Source organism: Triticum urartu, chromosome 2, assembly GCF_003073215.2.
Source record: "Triticum urartu cultivar G1812 chromosome 2, Tu2.1, whole genome shotgun sequence".
NCBI lineage: Eukaryota > Viridiplantae > Streptophyta > Magnoliopsida > Poales > Poaceae > Triticum > Triticum urartu.
This window is the reverse complement of record NC_053023.1, coordinates 404,637,894-404,656,521: the sequence shown is the minus strand read 5'-3', so window position 1 is coordinate 404,656,521 and position 18,628 is coordinate 404,637,894.

Below are 18,628 nucleotides of genomic sequence, written 5' to 3'. Positions count from 1 at the left end.
GTTCTTTGCAACATGAGATCTGATAGAGATGGATAAATGGTAAAGTAATATTTTTGGTTTATGGAACGGAAAGTAAAAGATTGCAAAAGAAAGTAAATAGGAAACTATAATTGTAGATCGGAAACTTATATGATGAATATAGGCATCACGTCTGTGTCAAGTAGACCAAAACAATTTTGCATATACTACTATTACTCCACACATCGACCGCTATCCAGCATGCATCTAGAGTATTTAAGTTCATAAAGAACGGAGTAACGCCTTAAGCAAGATGACATGATGTAGAGGAATTAACTCAAACAATATGATGAAACCCCCATCTTTTTATCCTCGATGGCAACAATGCAATACGTGTCGGTTCCCCTTCTGTCACTAGGATTGAGCATCGCAAAATTGAACCCAAAGCTAAGCACTTCTCCCATTGCAAGAAAAACCAATCTAGTTGGCCAAACCAAATCGATAGTTCGAAGAGACTTGCAAAGATATCAAATCATGCATAAAAGAATTCAGAGGAGATTCAAATAATATTCATAGATAAGCTGATCATAAATCCACAATTCATTGGATCTCAGCAAACACACCGCAAAAGAGTATTACATCGAATAGATCTCCAAGAACATTGAGGAGAACTTTGCATTGAGAAACAAAGAGAGAGAAGAAGCCATCTAGCTACTAGCTATGGACCCGTAGGTCTGTGGTAAACTACTCGTGCTTCATCGGAGAGGCAATGGTGTTGATGTAGGATCCCTCCGTGATCGAATCCCCCTCCGGAGGATGCCGGAAAAGGCCCCAAGATGGGATCTCATGGGTACAGAAGGTTAACTCTCATCCCTCACATTACATTATTCGCCATTTGCCTCTCGTTTTCCTCTCCCCCACTTCTAAAACGATTTTTGAAAAGATCCGCCTTTCCTTCGCCCCTCTTTCGTTCGTCTTTTTCGTTTGCTTTTTGTGTGCTCGTGTGTTGAATTGCTTGCTTTGTCACGATGGATCAAGATAATACCAAATTCTGTGACTTTTCTAATACCAACAACAATGATTTTATTAGCACTCCGATTGCTCCCGATGCTAATGCAAAATCTTGTGAAATTAATACCACTTTGCTGAATCTTGTTATGACAGATCAATTTTCCGGCCTTCCAATTGAAGATGCTGCATCCCATCTTAAGAATTTCACTGATTTGTGCGATATGCAAAAGAAAAAAGATGTGGATAATGATATTGTTAAGTTGAAGCTATTTCCGTTCTCGCTTAGGGATCGCGCTAAAACTTGGTTTCCATCTTTGCCTAAAAATAGTATTGATTCATGGAATAAGTGTAAAGATGCTTTTATTTCCAAGTACTTTCCTCCCACTAAGATCATCTCCATTAGGAACGATATTATGAATTTTAAGCAACTTTCTCATGAACATGTTGCACAATCTTGGGAGAGGATGAAATTGATGATTAGAAATTGCCCTACTCATGGTTTGAATTTGTGGATGATTATACAAAACTTTTATGCCGGGTTGAATTTTGCTTCTAGAAATCTTTTAGATTCGGCCACGGGAGGCACATTTATGGAAATTACTTTAGGAGAAGCTACTAAACTCCTAGATAATATTATGGTTAATTATTCTTAGTGGCATACCGAAAGATCTTCCACTAGTAAAAAAGTGCATGCGATTGAAGAAATAAATGTTTTGAGTGGAAAGATGGATGAGCTTATGAAATTGTTTGCTAATAAGAGGGCTCCTATTGATCCTAATAATATACCTTTGTCTACTTTGATTGAAAACAATAATGAACCTATGGATGTGAATTTTGTCGGTAGGAACAATTTTGGTAATAACGCGTATAGAGGTAATTTTAATTCTAGGCTGTTTCCTAGTAATTCCTCTAATAATTATGGTAATTCCTACAACAATTCTTATGGAAATTATAATAAGATGCCCTCGAATTTGAAAATACTGTTAAAGAATTTATTAGTTCGCAAAAGAATTTCAATGCTTTGATTGAAGAAAAACTTCTTAAGATTGATGATTTGGCTAGGAACGTGGATAGAATTTCTCTTGATATTCATGCTTTGAAATTTAGATCTATTCCACCTAAGCATGATATCAATTAGTCTCTCAAATCCATGAGAATTTCCATTGATGAGTGCAAAGAAAGAATCGCTAAGATGCGTGCTAAGAAAGATTGGTTTATAAAAGTGTGTTCTTCTAGTTTCCGTGAAAATAATGATGAAGATCTTAAAGTAATTATTTAACTCCTATGGAATCTTTGTTTTACAATGTAAATCTTGATAAATATGGGACTGGAGATGAGTCAACTTTAGTTAGAAGGCGTCCCAATGATTCGGAGGTTTTAGATCTTGATGCAAAAATTGATAAAAGTGGGATCTTGATGCAATGAACCCACTCTTTTGGATTTCAAGGAATTTAATTATGATAATTGTTCTTTAATATATTGTATTTCCTTATTGCAATCCATGTTGAATTCTCCTCATTCTTATAATCCAAACAAAGCTTTTAGTAAACATATCGTTGATGTTATGATGCAACCTTTTGAAGAAGAGCTTGAATTGGAAGTTTCTATCCCTAGAAAACTTTATTATGAGTGGGAACCTACTATTAAGATTAAAATTAAATATTATGAATGCTATGCTTTGTGTGATTTGGGTGCTAGTGTTTCCATGATTCCAAAAACTTTATGTGATGTATTAGGTTTCCGTGAATTTGATGATTGTTCCTTAAATTTGCATCTTGCGGATTCCACTATTAAGAAACCTATGGGAAGGATTAATGATGTTCTTATTGTTGCAAATAGGAATTATGTGCCCGTGGATTTCATTGTTCTTGATATAGATTGCAATCCTACATTTCCTATTATTCTTGGTAGACCTTTCCTTAGAACGATTGGTGCAATTATTGATATGAAATAAGGAAACATTAGATTTCAATTTCCGTTAAGGAAAGGCATGGAACACTTCCCTATAAAGAAAATTAAATTGCCTTATGAATCTATTATGAGAGCCACTTATGGATTGCATGCCAAAGATGATAACACATAGATCTATTCGTGTTTTTATGCCTAGCTAGGGGCGTTAAACAATAGCGCTTATTGGGAGGCAACCCAATTTTATTTTTGTTCTTGCTTTTTAGGTCCTGTTTTGTAATAATTTTTTCATCTAGCCTCTGGTTAGTTGTGGTTTTGTGTTTTAATTAGTGTTTGTGCCAAGTAAGACCTTTGGGATAGCCTACGGTGATAGTTGATTTGATCCTGCTGAAAAATAGAAACTTTTGCGCCCAGGAGATTAGTTTTCATTTTTAACAAAAGCGCGATAAAAATACTGATTCTTTTTGCAGAGGATACTTAACAAATTGTATAGGACTTCCTAATTTCTCAGGATTTTTGCAGTTACAGAAGTATTCTAAATATCCAAATTGCTACAGACTGTTCTGTTTTTGACAGATTCTGTTTTTCGCGTGTTGTTTGCTTATTTTAATGCATCTATGGATAGTATCGGGAGGTATGAACCATGAAAAAGTTGGATAGAGTAGATATTACACCAATATAAATAAAGAATGAGTTCACATCAGTATCAGAAGTGGTGATTTATTTTCTTATACTAACGGAGCTTCTGAGATTTTCTGTTGGAGTTTTGTGTTGTGAAGTTTTCAAGTTTTGGGTAAGGAATTGATGGACTATGGAATAAGGAGTGGCAAGAGCCTAAGCTTGAGGATGCCCAAGGCACCGCAAGGTAATATTCAAGGGTGTCAAAAATCCTAAGCTTGGGGATGCCCGGGAAGGCATCCCCTCTTTTGTTTTCGTCTATCAGTAATTTTACTTGAGGCTATATTTTTATTCACCACATGATATGTGTTTTGCTTGGAGCGTCTTGTATGATTTGAGTCTTTGTTTTTAGTTTGCCACAATCATCCTTACTGTACACACCTTTTGGGAGAGACACGCATGAATCGTGATTTATTAGAATACTCTATGTGCTTCACTCATATCTTTTGAGCTAGGCAATTTTGCTCTAGTGCTTCACTTATATCTTTTTAGATCATGGTGGTGGTTTTATTTTATAGAAATCGATGAACTCTCATACTTCACTTATATTGTTTTGAGAGTCTTTAGAACAGCATGGTAATTTGCTTTGGTTATAAAATCAGTCCAAATATGATAGGCATCCAAGAGGGATATAATAAAAACTTTCATATAAAGTTCATTGAATACTATGAGAAGTTTGATTCCTTATGATTGTTTTGAGATATGAAGATGGTGATATTACAGTCATGCTAGTAAGTAGTTGTGAATTTGAGAAATACTTGTGTTAAGTTTTGTGAGTCCCGTAGCATGCACGTATGGTGAACCATTATGTAACGAAGTTGGAGCATGAGATGTTTTTTGATTGTCTTCCTTATGAGTGGCGGTCGGGGACGAGAGATAGTCTTTTCCTACCAATCTATCCCCTAGGAGCATGCGTGTAGTACTTTCTTTCGATGACTAATAGATTTTTGCAATAAGTATGTGAGTTCTTTATGACTAATGTTGAGTCCATGGATTATATGCACTCTCACCTTTCCGCCATTGCTAGCCTCTCTAGTACCGCGCAACTTTCGTCGGTACCATAAACTGTGACGCCCCGAGACCGATGTGCCAGGTGTCTTCCTGTTATTCGCTGTTGTTGCCATGTCATTTGCTTGCGTGTTGCATCTTGCCATGTCATCCTGTGCATTGGATCATCATGTTTTTCAAAACTTGCATTAGTCCGGGTCTCCCAGTTCCGTCCGTTGTCCGTTCTGAGCCCAGACACACTTGCACGCGCCCGCGGCACGTCCGAAATATTATTTTATAAGTGGCCGAAAAATGTTCTCAGAATGGGTTGAAAGTTGGCGTGTGGTCTTATTTTAGTGTAGATAGACCGCCTGTCAAGTTTCATCGCATTCGGAGTTCGTTTGATAGCCCAACCGTTAAACTATAGCGGCATTATAGCCGGACACACGTCGGACGTTTTCGGTCTCCGGAAACAGTCGCCGGGCCTCCCTCCCTCTCTTCTCTTCTCTCAGCTCGAGACCGTCTACACAGCCCACTACCTACCGCCAGGCCCAACTTAACCTCTCTCGTCAGCCCGATTTCTTACTTGGACTCCCTAGCCTTTTTTTTCTCGACCGCCCGATTGTGATCGGAGGGACGGATTAGCCCCTACCCAAAAATCCTATTGCTATATATAGTCCAACCCCTAGACCAAACCCTTAAATTTAGGAGCCTTGTCCCATCGAACCGCCGCCACTCATCCTGTCTCTTCCTCCTCGGGTTCATCCACGATCCAAAAAAGCCCCTCCTCGCTTTCACCACCACACCAACCAGAGCCCCCCCTCCTTCCTGCCTCCTCCTCGTCGCAATTGAGCCCGAGCGCGCCACCCGTGGCCTGCAGGCCGACCCCGTCGCCGCTCCTCCCCTGCTCTTTCCTTCTCCTTCCCTGCATCTCTTTCTTTCTCTCAGTTTTTCTCTCTGCCCCGCAGGAACCAGGAGCTTCACGCTATGGTTGATTCCCTCGCCGAGCTCCTCAAATCCGTTCCGCCGGAGTTCCTCGTCGCCGGGAATCGCCTCCCTGAACCTCGGACTGGCCGGATCCACCGCGCCCACGTGGACCTTGCCCCTTGTCCGGAACCGCCGCCGGCAGGCCTCATCTTGGCCGAGTGTGCCGCTGCTGCTGTTTCCGTTCGAACGAGCCTGCACCGCCGCGCGCCTGCATCCGCGACGGAGACAACGTCGATGGCTCCTGCTTCCCCTGCCGCGTCGCCCGCTGGATCCGCCGCCCTCCGCCGCTGCTCGGCCGCCATCCCCCTGCGACCTCTACTTCATGAACGAGCGGGAGAAACGCCTCCGTTGACCGCGCTCGTCCCTGCCTCGATCCAGTGGGATCGGCAGGGGCACGACCGATCCAGTACCCGAGTGGGCCGGCCTGCCAGCGCCCTACCGGCCTCCCCTCTCCACCAGCTGGGCCAAGGCCCATGGGTGAGGACACGCCCAACCTCTCCCCTGTTCCTGTTGGGCCAACAAGACTTGGCCCTGTTGGGGAACGTAGCAGAAATTCAAAATTTTCCTACATGTCACCAAGATCTATCTATGGAGAAACCAGCAACGAGGGGAAGGAGAGTGCATCTACATACCCTTGTAGATCGCTATGCGTAAGCGTTCAAGGGAACGGGTTGAAGGAGTCGTACTCGTCGTGATCCAAATCACCGGAGATCCTAGTGCCGAATGGACGGCACCTCCGCGTTCAACACACGTACAGCCCGGTGACGTCTCCCATGCCTTGATACACCAAGGAGAGAGGGAGGGGTTGAGGAAGACTCCATCCAGCAGCAGCACAACGGCGTGGTGGTGGTGGAGGAGCGTGGTACTCCAGCAGGGCTTCGCCAAGCACCGCAAGAGACGAGGAGGAGAGAGGTAGGGCTGCGCCAGGGAGAGATCAAATCGTGTGTCTTGGGCTGCCCAAAACCCCCACTATTTATAGGAGAAGGGGAGGAGGGTGCGCCCCCTCTAGGGTTCCCACCCCTAGGGGGCGGCAGCCCTAGATGGGATGGAGGGGGGCGGCCAAGAGGGGGAGAGGGGGGCGCGCCCTAGGATGGGCCTTAGGCCCATCTGCGCCTAGGGTTTCCCCCTTCTCCTCCTAGCTGCGCCTTGGGCCTTGTGGGAGGCGCACCAGCCCACCCAGGGGCTGGTCCCTTCCCACTCTTGGCCCATGCAAGCCTCCGGGGCTGGTGGCCCCACTTGGTGGACCCCCGGGACCCTCCCGGTGGTCCCGGTACGTTACCGATAAAACCCGAAACTTTTCCGGTGACCAAAACAGGACTTCCAATATATAAATCTTTACCTCCGGACCATTCCGGAACTCCTCGTGGCATCCGGGATCTCATCCGGGACTCCGAACAACATTCGGTAACCACATACAAACTTCCTTTATAACCCTAGCGTCATCGAACCTTAAGTGTGTAGACCCTATGGGTTCGGGAACCATGCAGACATGACCGAGACGTTCTCCGGTCAATAACCAACAGCGGGATCTGGATACCCATGTTGGTTCCCACATGTTCCACGATGATCTCATCGGATGAACCACGATGTCGAGGATTCGATCAATCCCGTATTCAATTCCCTTTGTCTAGCGGTATTGTACTTGCCCGAGATTTGATCGTCGGTATCCCGATACCTTGTTCAATCTCGTTACCGGCAAGTCTCTTTACTCGTTCCGTAACACATCATCCCGTGATCAACTCCTTGATCACATTGTGCACATTATGATGATGTCCTACTGAGTGGGCCCACAGATACCTCTCCGTCACACGGAGTGACAAATCCCAGTCTCGATTCGTGCCAACCCAACAGACACTTCCGGAGATACCTGCAGTGTACCTTTATAGCCACCCAGTTACGTTGTGACGTTTGGCACACCCAAAGTATTCCTACGGTATCCGGGAGTTGCACAATCTCATGGTCTAAGGAAATGATACTTGACATTAGAAAAGCTTTAGCATACGAACTACACGATCTTTGTGCTAGGCTTAGGATTGGGTCTTGTCCATCACATCATTCTCCTAATGATGTGATCCCGTTATCAACGACATCCAATGTCCATGGTCAGGAAACCGTAACCATCTATTGATCAACGAGCTAGTCAACTAGAGGCTTACTAGGGACATGGTGTTGTCTATGTATCCACACATGTATCTGAGTTTCCTATCAATACAATTATAGCATGGATAATAAACGATTATCATGAACAAGGAAATATAATAATAACCAATTTATTATTGCCTCTAGGGCATATTTCCAACAGTCTCCCACTTGCATTAGAGTCAATAATCCAGTTCACATCGATATGTGATTAACACTCAAGGTCACATCCCCATGTGACTAACACCCAAGAGTTCTGGGTTTGATCATGTTATGCTTGTGAGAGAGGTTTCAGTCAACGGGTCTGCGGCATTCAGATCCATATGTACTTCGCAAATCTCTAGGTCATATTATAAATGCTGCTTCCACGCTCCACTTGGAGCTATTCCAAATGGTTGCTCCACTATACGTATCCGGTTTGCTACTCAGAGTCATTCGGATAGGTGTTAGAGCTTGCATCGATGTAACCCTTTACACCAAACTCTTTATCACCTCCATAATCGAGAAACATGTCCTTATTACTCCAAGGACAATTTTGACCGCTATCTGGTGATCCACTCCTGGATCACCTTTGTACCCTCTTGCAAGACATGTGGCAAGGCACACATCAGGTGCGGTACTTAGCATGGCATACCGTATAGAGCCTATGACAAAAGCATAGGGGACGACCTTCGTCCTTCCTCTTTCTTCTGCCGTGGTCGAGCTTTAAGTCTTAACTTCATACCTTACAACTCAGGCAAGAACTCCTTCTTTGGCTGATCCATCTTGAACACCTTCAAGATCATGTCAAGGTATGTGCTCATTTGAAAGTACCATTAAGCATTTTGATCTATCCTTATAGATCTTGATGCTCAATGTTCAAGTAGCTTAATCCAGGCTTTCCATTGAAAAACACTTTCAAATAACCCTATATGCTTTCCAGAAATCCTACGTCATTTCTGATCAACAATATGTCAACAACATATATTCATCAGAAATTCTATAGTGATCCCACTCACTTCTTTGGAAATACAAGTTTCTCATAAACTTTGTATACACCCAAAATCTTTGATCATCTCATCAAAGCATACATTCCAACTCCGAGATGATTACTCCAGTCCTTAGAAGGATTGCTAGAGCTTTGCATACTTATTAGCATCTTTCAGGATTGACAAAACCTTCCGGTTGTATCACATACAACCTTTCCTCAAGAAAATCTTCGAGGAAACAATGTTTTGACATCCTATCTGCAAGATTTCATAAATAATGCAGTAATCGCTAATATAATTCCAACAGACTCTTAGCATCGCTACGAGTGAGAAAGTCTCATCATAGTCAACTCCTTGAACTTGTCGGAAAAAATCTTAACGACAAGTCGAGCTTTCTTAATGGTGATACTTACCATCACTGTCCGTCTTCCTTTTAAAATCCATCTGTACTCAATAGCCTTACGACCATCGAGCCGTTCTGCCAAAGTCTACACTTTATTTTCATACATGGATCCTCTCTCGGATTTTATGGCCTCGAGCCATTTATCAGAATCCGGTCCCACCATCGCTTCTCCATGGCTCGTAGGTTCATTGTTGTCTAGCAACATGACTTCCAAGACAGGATTACGTACCACTCTGAAGTAGTACGCATCCTTGTCATCCCACGAGGTTTGGTAGTGACTTGATCTGAAGTTTCATGATCACTATCATAAGCTTCCACTTCAATTGGTGTAGGTGCCACAGGAACAACTTCCTGTGCCCTGCCACACACTAGTTGAAGAGACGGTTCAACAACCTTATCAAGTCTCCACCATCCTCCCACTCAATTCTTTCGAGAGAAACTTTTCCTCGAGAAAGGACCCGATTCTAGAAACAATCCCTTATTGCTTTCGGATCTGAGACAGGAGGTATACCCAACTGTTTTGGGTGTCCTATGAAGATGCATTTATCCACTTTGGGTTCGAGCTTATCAGCCTGAAACTTTTTTCACATAAGCGTCGCAGCCCCAAACTTTTAAGAAATGACAGCTTAGGTTTCTCTAAACCATAGTTCATACGGTGTCATCTCATCGGAATTACGTGGTGCCCTATTTAAAGTGAATGCGGTTGTCTCTAATGCCTAACCCATGAACTATCGTGGTAATTCGATAAGAGACATCATGGTATGCATCATATCCAATAGGGTGCAGTTATGATGTTCGGACACACCATCACACTATGGTGTTCCAGGCTGTATTAGTTGTGAAACAATTTCCACAATGTCTTAATTCTGTGCCAAACTCGTAATTCAGATATTCATCTCTATGATCATATCATAGATATTTTATCCTCTTGTCACGACGATCTTTCAACTTCACCCTGAAATTACTTGAACCTTTCAATAATTCAGACTCGTGATTCATCAAGTAAATATACTCAACATCTACTCAAATCATCTGTGAAGTAAGAACATAACGATATCCACTACATGCCTCAGCACTCATTGGACTGCACACATCAAAATGTATTACTTCCAACAAGTTGCTTTCTAGTTCCATTTTACTGAAAACGAGGCTTTCAGTCATCTTGCCCATGTGGTATGATTTGCATGTCTCAAGTGATTCAAAATCAAGTGAGTCCAAACGGTCCATTTGCATGGAGTTTCTTCATGCATATACACCAATAGACATGGTTCGCATGTCTCAAACTTTTCAAAAACGAGTGAGCCCAAAGATCCATCAACATGGAGCTTCTTCATGCGTTTTATACCGATATGACTTACGTGGCAGTGCCACAAGTAGGTGGTACTATCATTACTATCTTATATCTTTTGGCATGAACATGTGTATCACTACGATCGAGATTCAATAAACCATTCATTTTAGGTGCAAGACCATTGAAGGTATTATTCAAATAAACAGAGTAACCATTATTCTCCTTAAATGAATAACCGTATTGCGATAGACATAATCCAATCATATCTATGCTCAACGCAAACACCAATCTTGATGGTAGAGGGAGCGTACGATATTTGATCAACCTTGGAAATACTTCCAACACATATCGTCATCTCACCTTTAGCTAGTCTCCGTTTATTCCGTAGCTTTTATTTCGAGTTACTAACACTTAGCAACCGAACCGGTATCTAATACCCTGGTGCTACTAGGAGTACTAGTAAAGTACACATTAACATAATGTATATCCAATATACTTCTATCGACAGCCTTCTCATCTACCAAGTATCTAGGGTAATTCTGCTCCAGTGGCTGTTCCCCTTATTACAGAAGCACTTAGTCTCGGGTTTGGGTTCAACCTTGGGTTTCTTCACTAGAGTAGCAGCTGATTTGTCGTTTCATGAAGTATCCCTTCTTGCCCTTGCCCTTCTTGAAACTAGTGGTTTCACTAACCATCAACAATTGATGCTCCTTCTTGATTTCTACTTTCGCGGTGTCAAACATCGCGAGTATTTCAAGGATCATCATATCTATCCCTGATATGTTATAGTTCATCACGAAGCTCTAGCAGCTTGGTGGCAATGACTTTGGAGAAACATCACTATCTCTGGAAGATCAACTCCCACTCGATTCGAGTGATTGTGGCACTCAGACAATCTGAGCACAAGCTCAACGATTGAGCTTTTCTCCCTTAGTTTGCAGGCTAAGAAAAATCGTTGGAGGTCTCATACTTCCTGACGTGGGCACGAGCCAGAAATCCCAATTTCAGCCCTCGAAACATCTCATATGTTCCGCGACATTTCGAAAAAAGTCTTTGGTGCCTCAACTCTAAACCGTTTAACTGAACTATCATGTAGTTATCTAAACGTGTATGTCCGATGTTCGTAACATCCATAAACGACGTTTGGGGTTCAGCACACTGAGCGGTGCATTAAGGACATAAGCTTTCTTCTGTCTGCATAATTGCTACTGTCAACTTTCAACTATATTTTCTCTAGGAACATATCTAAACAGTAGAACTGAAGCGCGAGCTACGACATAATTTGCGAAGACCTTTTGACTATGTTCAGGATAATTAAGTTTATCTTATGAACTCCCACTCAGATAGACATCCCTCTTAGTCATCTAAGTGATTACATGATCCGAGTCAACTAGGCCGTGTCCGATCATCACGTGAGACGGACTAGTCATCATCGGTGAACATCTTCATGTTGATCGTATCTACCATACGACTCATGCTCGACCTTTCGGTCTCTTGTGTTCCGAGGCCATAATACTACATCTTACGAAAACTGAATCAGCATTACGGAACCTAAGGTAGTACTCACCTGTCTAATAGCGTATGGCTCTTCCGTCTATTCCGTAGTTCTTGGTTATTAATTTCTGAGATGGATCTAGGGTGAAGCAACCGACAACTCGTTATCGCTCACCTCTTCCTCGCTTCGCCGCATCAGCGTGAGATGTCGCTTGCGCCGTAAGAGATATACACGATTGGACTAATTAGATTGTTATGACCCAGAGATCTTAATCTTTCTAATTCGACATCCTCGGTCCCATTACTCCAACGGTTATTTAGGCGTAATTGAAACTCATGCTTCTTCCAATGTGGCTTGCTCCCCCTGCTTTGATGTTATCAGAAATGCACTGCCGTAGTTTCTCTGGGTAGTGAGGCTTACAATATTGCCCTCTTGGAAAGCTTCATATCACTGAAGATGGTTAACTCAACTGAAGTTTGCCTCGTTTACATGTATATGGTTGAGGATCTCCGTTAGTTTACGCCTCCCTTTAGCGGCGTCTGCTTGAAACTCGTGGTTTTCACTAACCATCCACAATTGATGGCTCCTTCTTGCTTATCGTTGACTTCGCGGTGCTCAAACATCGCGAGTATCGTTCGCGACGGATCATCATATCCTATCCCTAGATTGACCTCGTTGAGCGCCTCACAAGTCTCCTCCATCGAATGATATGCTCTAGGCTCTGGTGACAACTCCGGGATTTGAGAGCAGGTAGAAAGACCGATCACTTGTTCTATCTTGGGTGAATATGCATGGAATACAAATTCTCCAATGATGGATCCGAGTTTATGGATCTTTCACGTGCGCTTCTATTTCGAACACTGACGCACAAGACAGGGCAAATCTCAACTCGAATTCACCTATCATTGTGTCCCTCAGTATTGAGCTGGACTGAAATAATCGCTTGGAAGCCTCGCTGCTTATACTATAATGATAGATAGAGTGCCCGGAACTGAAGCCAAAGCAACTCCTCGAATTGGTATCCAGCGTCCTCGATAATACATCAATCATATTATTCCACAAACGATCCATCTTTTCGGAGCAGTACATAGGTCAGTTTTGGCTAGGAGGTCTTTAGGCATGTATGTCCAGAACTCTTAGAATTCACGCTGTTTCTTAACACCCTCTGACAGAAGCTTGCTTTGAGTGCTGTCTGAGTTATAAATTTCATCGATGATTGAAGCTATCCAGTTAATCTATTATATAATGAACGAGCGGTTCACGTTGAATACTTCAGGGTCCCGGAAGTTCGAAGAGATCGGACGCATCCGAAAGATGCGCAAAATAAACTAGATATGACATAACGACGTTTGGGGTTCCAGCACACTGAGCAGGAGATGATGTCAATTTGAGACTTACGGAGTCTTGGCGACGAACATAATAGCTTCTTACTTCATGTGCTACTATTGTTTGATAATCTGTTTTCACACATTACAGCCGTGGAACACATAGATGTGATGGTGTGTCCCGAGTCAAACTTTTCAACAACTAATATGTCCTTACTCTACCGTAGAACTATATCGCATATATGAAATAGTCATGAACCAGTGAAGTCGGCGATCGTCTATTGAATAGACATCACTCCCACGTGTCGGACGTAAGGCTTAGGTCGACAGAGATGTCATCCAGGAGATCTAAGTTTATAATATCTTCATGGGAACTGCCATCCCCAATCACGTAAGATCTCCACGATTACGTATATCACGTCATTAAGTGATTCGTATAATTGGAAAACTACTGGTTTCGAGAGCTGAGAACAACCTACTAAAGCTGTTATTCTAAAGTTGCCGGGTGTCTGCATGCAAGCTCTTAAAACGGAGCACGCGATCTTAGCGTCACTGTATTACATAGCTCACTGACACGGCTAAAAGGGAATAAAGCTTGCTATCTAATGAGGATGAATCGTCACTCTCAACCACAGTTGGGTATACTAACGCACTCTCGATGCCTCGATCACCGTAATCCGAAAGCATATACAGCGGGACTTCTTGCGTTGGTGTTTCCGTGATCGGCACCAGAATATTACATATCTCGAGGCGGATTCTTGCTGAGGGAGAAGTTCTTCTCGCCTTAGCAATTTGAGTGGCGAGAGGAGGATGGTGACGAAACTTGGTACATAGAGGGTTTTTGTCGAATGTGGTTACAGTTCTCGTTCATACCTAAGCTCAGCGCTGGGCAGTGTGTAGTGATGGAAGTTCGTATCTACCTGGGCAATAGAATTCCTAATCCACCACAACATGCAAGTCGAAATGCTATGATAGTGACTACCATGGAACTTGTGTCGAGACTTAATCGACAACTAATCAAAAACTGTCTCCGCGAACTAGGGGAGTGCATAAACAGGTGTATAGGCGCGGTAAGCCATCTATTTCCTCAGTGAGGTGAGAATTACGTTACAGTCAGGCCCGGCTCTCTTGGAATGCTCCATTCTTTAGCCCCTAGATCCACACATGAACGCCTACGAGCCTTGGAGACATGAGCGCATGGATGGTACGAGATTCTGATAATCTAATGAAAAGGTGGGACTCGAGGCACATCTAAAATCCGGAGCAAGTGGATCCATGGTATGAAACTAAACCGCTCGTAGACCTTACTTATGAGCCGAACGGCTCATGGTACCGTAGCATTGCGTCAGATGATCATTAACAGATACATGACAATAATAGTTGACATGATATGGCCAATATCATATAGCTCCTTTGATCTCCATCTTGGGGCTCCATGATCATCTTGTCACCGGCATGACACCATGATCTCATCATCGTGTCTCCATGAAGTTGCTCGCCAACTATTACTTCTACTACTATGGCTACCGGTTAGCAATAAAGTAAAGTAATTACATGGCGTTGTTCAATGACACGCAGGTCATATAATAAATAAAGACAACTCCTATGGCTCCTGCCGGTTGTCATACTCATCGACATGCAAGTCGTGATTCCTATTACAAGAACATGATCAATCTCATACATCACATATATCATTCATCACATCCTTTTGGCCATATCACATCACATAGCATACCCTGCAAAAACAAGTTAGACGTCCTCTAATTGTTGTTTGCATGTTTTACGTGGCTGCTATGGGTTTCTAGCAAGAACGTTTCTTACCTACGCAAAGACCACAACGTGATATGCCAATTGCTATTTACCCTTCATAAGGACCCTTTTCATCGAATCCGATCCGACTAAAGTAGGAGAGACAGACACCCGCTAGCCACCTTATGCAACTAGTGCATGTCAGTCGGTGGAACCTGTCTCACGTAAGAGTACGTGTAAGGTCGGTCCGGGCCGCTTCATCCCACAATGCCGCCGAATCAAGATTGGACTAGTAACGGTAAGCATATTGAACAAAATCAACGCCCACAACTACTTTGTGTTTCTACTCGTATAGCATGAAGACTACGCTAGACCTAGTCTATGTAACTTCTATGCTGAGCAATCGAAGGCCCGACTGGTAGGGAGGAACGCGATAGCCAGGGTAAATGGTGACAACATTTTCCTGTTCTACTGTGTTCCCCGAAGATTTCTATGTATCTAGTGGAGAGGAACGCACTTGGGGGCAACTTGAACGGGGGGATAGGAAGAGTGCGATCTACATACCTGGCTTGGTCGCTTCGGTAGGAATCGTCGTCTATGCGGGGCTGAAGCGTTCGAAGTGAGGAACAGTGGTTAGAGAGGAACACTCTGTGACTTCGTGGCGTAGATCTCGGACCAACTGGTAGTCCACTAGCCTTAGTGGGGCGATCAGGATTGGGTGGGCATCAAACATTCAAAATCACGTCCCGGCAGATTTCCTACCGTCGCGACGGACGCGATTCACCTGGGGGTTTAGGTGATGGTCGCAGCCTGCGTTCATATGACACTGACAGGTAAGAGATGCCTTCCGTTGGAACGTCCTCCCATAGCCTTGTATCAGCGAAGGGTAGAGAGAGTGAGGAGTGTTCTTGAGAAGACTCTCTTACCACCGCAGCAGTGGGGGCCGACGACTGTAACTGGGGCGTGGTGGAAAGTGTAGGTATGCCTAGGGGAAGGCGCTATGAAATAATTACTGGTCTATTATTAAAGTTTCTTGTCTCCCAATGCCAGGAGTAATTACGTTTATTGCGCTCACAGCATGCTATAATTGTACTATGCATCAAGAGAGAAAGAAACGTGCAGGAAAGAGAGGTAATAGCCCTGTGTGTGCGGCCAGGAGAGACTCAACATCGCTTCAAGCGCCCCGTGTCGGTTGGGCTCGAAGCGCCCTAAATTCAAGTCTCCCTGCCCGTCCACACTTTGACTTTCTATAAGGCGAATGGAGTATGCGGGAGGTAGGGTGTCTGTCCCCTGCCCCCAATTCGAGAGCGTTACCTACCTGGCACCTGAGGCCGTGGGCGGCTAAAGGCGATCCTAGAGGGATGGAGGGGAGGGGGCGAGGACTCGGGGGAAGGGAGCATTGGCGCGCCACTAGGTTAGGTGGGCTTAAGATGATGCTGAACTGGACAGTACCCCCATCTAAAGCTCGCTCCAAGCTTAAAATGCAGATTAGATTCCCGCGCCACGGTTTCGTTCTCCAATGCCTCTACTAGCTAGCGCCTTGGGCTTTGTGGGTATCGGTAATGTGTCAAAAGATATTTTCCCAGCCTTCAGCAATCCATGGGAGATGGGAGTTCCTTCGCCACTTCCTATCGCTGCCATCGGCGGATCACGCCCTAGGGGGGGTTAGGGCCCTACCATTTTTGGTGGTGGTGATCGCTGGTCGGCGACAACCTCAACCGTTGGTACCCGGTAAACCGTTACCTAATGGGGTGGCCATAAAAACTCACCCGCTAGAAGGGACTTTTTACGGTGATCCGGAAAACAGAAGAATGTTCTGTCTTCAGTAGGATGAAATTGGCACAATGGACCTGGAATTTGCTCATCTTTACCTCCAGTTCCGTAACTCCTCGTGACGTTCCGCCCCGTGTGACGGAGAGGGTTGAGCTGTGCGGGAGCACTCTGGGTACGTCGGAACCACGAACATACATTCATCAGAGTGTGCTAACCAATGTGCTCAAGGACATAGCTATGAGATCTTCACTTTATCAGCCCGAACTAGCGTCATCGGGTTACTGTACACATATCTCTGTAATAGCGTTCACCGAACCTTAAGTGTGTAGACCCTACTGGGTTCGGGACAGACATGCAGACATGACCGAGAGTGACTTCTCCGGTCAATAACCAACAGCGGGATCTGGATACCCATGTTTGTTCCCACATGTTCCACGATGATCTGATCGGATGAACCACGATGTCGAGGATTCGATCAATCCCGTATTCAATTCCCTTTGTCTAGCGGTATTGTACTTGCTCGAGATTCGATCGTCGGTATCCCGATACCTTGTTCAATCTCGTTACCGGCAAGTCTCTTTACTCGTTCCGTAACACATCATCCCGTGATCAACTTCTTGATCACATTGTGCACATTATGATGATTTCCTACCGAGTGGGCCCAGAGATACCTCTCCGTCACACGGAGTGACAAATCCCAGTCTCGATTCGTGCCAACCCAACAGACACTTTCAGAGATACCTGTAGTGTACCTTTATAGCCACCCAGTTACGTTGTGATGTTTGGCACACCCAAAGTATTCCTACGGTATCCGGGAGTTGCACAATCTCATGGTCTAAGGAAATGATACTTGACATTAGAAAAGCTTTAGCATACGAACTACACGATCTTTGTGCTAGGCTTAGGATTGGGTCTTGTCCATCACATCATTCTCCTAATGATGTGATCCCGTTATCAACGACATCCAATGTCCATGGTCAGGAAACCGTAACCATCTATTGATCAACGAGCTAGTCAACTAGAGGCTTACTAGGGACATGGTGTTGTCTATGTATCCACACATGTATCTGAGTTTCCTATCAATACAATTATAGCATGGATAATAAACGATTATCATGAACAAGGAAATATAATAATAACCAATTTATTATTGCCTCTAGGGCATATTTCCAATAGGCCCAGTATTGTTTTTTTCCTGCTGCTGTGTTTTTTCTCTTTTATCCAGTAAAGACAGAATTGCAGAAAAGACCTTCAACTTCATGCATTTAATATCTCACAAACCGTGCATCGGATTAAAACAAACTTAATATGAAACTTGCTTAGTTTTTCATCTAGTTTAATAATATGCTGTTTTCATCCATGTTTAAAATATTTGAAATGCTGTTTTTTTAAATTTGCTCCTATGCCATGTTAAAGTACTTTAAGTCATAACTAAATAACCATAGCTCCGAATTTAATAAAATTTATATGTAAATGTGGTGGAAAATGCCTAGTTTAACATGGTGTACTTGTTTTGCATGTTTAATAACTATAAAATTGTGTTTAAGGCAGAACAGCACCAAACCTAATATATGCATATGGGGATTTATCGGAATTGTTGTTCTTCCGGCCTCATTTAAACTTGACTAGATAGGTAGTTTTACTTTGCTTCACCCTCTTGCCATGTTAATCAACATTTAATATTGTTGGGTACATAAACAAGATCGAACTAAATAAGTCATGTGGTGTTTCGTCAATATGCAACGGAGTTGCATGTTGAGCTCCACTTAAGTTGTAGGATTGTTTGTGCATTTTGCCATGCCATGCTTCATTAAACCGGACATGCATCATACTTGATTGTGCATCATGCCATGATTATGTGATGGTTGTTTACCATGATTGTTTGTTTCTTTCCGGTGTTGCTTCTTCGGGTTGGTTCCGATAACGTCGCGTTTGTGAGGACCTGTTCGACTACGT